This window comes from Triticum dicoccoides, chromosome 5A, assembly GCF_002162155.2.
Source record: "Triticum dicoccoides isolate Atlit2015 ecotype Zavitan chromosome 5A, WEW_v2.0, whole genome shotgun sequence".
Taxonomy (NCBI): Eukaryota; Viridiplantae; Streptophyta; class Magnoliopsida; order Poales; family Poaceae; genus Triticum; species Triticum dicoccoides.
The window spans coordinates 559,567,027-559,570,912 of NC_041388.1; the positions used below are offsets into that span (position 1 = coordinate 559,567,027).

A 3,886-nucleotide genomic window follows, 5' to 3' on the forward strand; every position below is an offset into this window, starting at 1 on the left:
CTTGGGTCACTTCTCTTGCATTGCGCAAAGAGTTGTCATGTAGTATTAGCTGCGTATATATTTCAAGTTGGCCATCCACTTGCAAGTTTTAATTAATTGTGAAAAGTATATTTTTGCCGATAGGTGGATGGATGCTTTCTATATACTAGATGACTCGTTGCGCCAATGGCGCAAAGGCCGAGAGGGAGCCAAGAATTGTGAGAATATTCAGACACTCAAATCTTTACTGCTGGTACATAAATGTTTCGTTACAATGTGATACACAATGGAAGTAGATAGGAAGGGACACATTATATAGATGGTATGAAGCTACGTAGATGGTAGGCTCATAGGTTTAAACAAAGTCATTAAGATCAGTTTATGCTAAGTAAAGCTACATAGACAGAGATGCATCATGTAGATTGTTTTAATCACCCAGCTTATGGTAAACAGCTACATAGACAGAGATGCATCATGTAGATTGCTTTGATCACCCAGCTTATGGTAAAACAGCTACATAGACAGAGATGCATCATGTAGATTGCTTTGATCACCCAGCTTATGGTAAACAGCTACATAGACAGAGATGCGTCATGTAGATTGCTTTGATCACCCAGCTTATGGTAAACAGCTACATAGACAGAGATGCATCATGTAGTTGCTTTGATCACCCAGCTTCTGGTCTCACCGCCTAGAGATGCATCATGCAATAATTTAAGAACATGTAGCAAAAGAGCAAACCAATACATTGTTTGACTTTGACCAGAACTAATATGCCTTCTTTTCAAGAAGGAAGGGAGTACAATTTAAATGTAAATAGGGAACTCACCCCACTTCCCTGAAACTCTGTCAGGTTTCCTTTCCTAAAATCTGCAAATAATATCCTAAAAAAATCATAGTCAGTTATGCTTGTTATTATAGATACATGATAAGCGATATTCAGTATGATTCTGAACTACTTGAGCTCTAAGTTTTATTTGCAAAGCCTGACACACGACTAAGCTTCTTATATACATACATCATGTAATATGCTTGAATTTTGTTTGAATAGGGAGGGTGAGAACTAACAAAATTATCAGTGCACAACAATTTCTGATGAAAGAAAACCTGGCAGTCAAGCATTCAGGGAGGAACTAATCGGCGTCAGTCTCATGCCATATGTACTCAAGTTGGCATATACTCACGCAGTTGACCTCTTGGTAGTCTTGGTTCATCCATTGCACCGGTATATCCTCCCACCCTTCAATATGTGTTAAACTGGGTAAAAGAATTGAAAGCTCAACATTGCAGTATACACAATAAAAAAGTTTCTGCAATGACAGCGAAAGAAATAGACACATCATGAAGCTAATAAGTAGAGATATACTGGTTGTTTAATCTGCAGGTGCTGCCATGTTCTTCTCAAGATCAAAATAGTAGTAATCAAATTTCACAAATAAAACATCAAACAAACAATGGTTAATTAGTAAAGAACCAGTTTTATCTATTGCAGCGACACAAATTTTTTAGCTTGCGTACAACAACTCTTATGTGGTAAGAAGTCAATTCTGCTGGGTAGTAAGTACCTCGTGAGGATCTCCCACATGTCGTAGCGTCCAGCCAAGATGATGGAGATGGTTGGCATGGCGAAGCTGTAGGAGCCACCCATCACGATGGGGAGGCGAGACACGAAGAACATTTGCAGTAAGGTGTTTATGCCTGTAATGAACAAGAGCGTCTAAATTTCCTGGTATGTATATTGAATGGCTAAATTTTATTCAAATATCTGGTAGGTACATCCACAATAGCACAACAAATAATATAGTTAAAGGTGTAAAAAATGTAGGGGGTTCATCCTTGCTTTGTGATACCAAAAGTTGCAGACATAAAATAAAATTTATCACACTGTTGGCTCCGTGATGCTCATGAGCTTTATGAGTTCCAATTAGTTTCCTGGTATTTCTATCATAATCATTTGCCAATATAGAGACATATCACTGCAGAAGGTTTCTTCTTAAAAGGAAAATTAAAGACACACCCCTTCGGTTGGAATGAGTACAAGCTAGGTATATCACATATGCACCATAATAATTTCAAAAGGGGTGCAAAAATATGCATCCAGCATAGAACATAAATCCCTGTGTATAAGGGGGAAAAGTAGTTTGCATACGAGGATATAATACATGAATGGACATAATTGTGTTTGTGTGTGTGTGTGCATGCGTGTGTCTCCAATAATTATTCTAGTAACATAATCTAATAATTAACATATTAACAACACTATTGCTTGAAGGGTCCAATCAGAAGCTCCCAATTATTTTAGTCTGCCAAGTAATCTCTCTGCGTTGCAATCTTCAAGCATATTTTATAACCAACTTATTTATTGATAATGAGAAAGAAGAACTACCTAAGCAGCTGAGAGGAGGGCTTGTATACACTAAAATCCAATATTGTCCAGTGAGGGGATATTCAGCATACATGTCCACTGAAGCTACAATGCCAATGATCTGTTGTGATACAGTTCCTGAAATTTATGATACGCTATAAAATCATTTTGAGTAGTAGGCAACCATGCCATAACTGAATCTATCAGAAAGCAAAAGTCACATTCCAATTTTGAAGTAAGCATACAGTTTCCGAGTGAAATGCTAACATACTATATGAACCAGAGAAAATAGATCTCAAGTGACTAAATAAGCAATAGATACAAAATCTGTACTCTGAGGTTGAACTTACATAGAAACTTAATAACTAAACTATATATGTAAGCTAGTAATTGCTCCCATAAACTGAAAAGGAAAGACTGCTGGTAAAAAGAGCCAACAAGACAACCAATATGCCCAAGCTCCAGAAAAAAGAAATAACCCAAATACACTGCAAAAGCAAATAAAAAAATGACAGGATAAAAAAGAATGATCAACCTGAACAGATCGTAGGAAAGACAAAAAGTCTCAAATTATTTGTTCTTCCTGAGTTGAATTACTCCTTCCAAAGCAAATGGTCAAGATAGCTGTAGGAAGGAACACCCAAAAATGGTGCGCCCCCTCCCACGACGGAGCCTGACGGAAGTGGCCGGTGGGCATCAGCGGCAGGGCCGAGCCATCTTCCTTGCTGGCTCTGTCTTCCCCATCTTCCTCGCTGGCTCTAATTAAGGCATCCAAAGAAGCAAGTAGCTAACATTAGTTGATAGAGCCTTGGAATTGGGCCACAAGATCATGGCAAAATAACAGGAGCACATCATTTCTTGTGGTTTGCATGGTCTCTCAAACTTTTCATGGTTGGTTTGCTATTACTTCCAATTTTGCTTTTACTGTATTAAATAAGCCCTATTAAAGCATACCAAAGATGGTTTTCTATGCAAAATAAATAGACAGAAAATGAATGAAGCAAAAAAATATGCAGATGAAACCTTTCAATAATGAACTATAATTCCTAGTTTAACCGAAAGGCATTACCGTACGTGAGAACAAATATTGTCAGTGAGCACTAACAAGAAAATTCAGCAGTGCATTATGCCATAGTTTCCTATGATCTAAACCGGTTGGAGACACGAATTGTTAATGCATCTTCCTTTGATCAAGAACTGGCTGGAGACACAAAGTATTAATATTTTACTTATAATATGAGCAAGAACAGAGCCAAAACTAAGGTCCCTAAGGAAATGCAGCATTATCTTTATGCTAAATATACATTTCAAACACATGTCAAATAAACTGGATTTGAGATAGTGTCAAATGTATCCCGCCGGTAACGAGCGCCATGGAGGGATAGAGAAAAAAACGTGCGCTTGGCCATGGAGGCAGTAAGGGCGCGGTGAGAGGCGGAGACGGGCTGCAGACCTACTTTATCCATAGTTTTAAATAGCGCGCTAAGCATCTTAGCGGCGGACCTCTTCCAAATGCTATAGCGTGCTATAGCGGAGCTATAG

The 3,886-nt window shown here is 38.3% G+C and overlaps 1 long non-coding RNA gene across 1 annotated transcript; it reads right to left on the reverse strand.

Moving 5' to 3' along the window:
* Positions 1–246: 246 nt before the first annotated feature.
* On the reverse strand, positions 247–3,239 carry LOC119297864. Its single transcript, XR_005145747.1, has 6 exons — positions 2,880–3,239; positions 2,366–2,482; positions 1,545–1,677; positions 1,087–1,236; positions 809–863; positions 247–670 (listed from the first exon to the last, which is right to left on the reverse strand). It is a non-coding gene; the product is annotated as an uncharacterized LOC119297864 (long non-coding RNA).
* Positions 3,240–3,886: the final 647 nt, after the last annotated feature.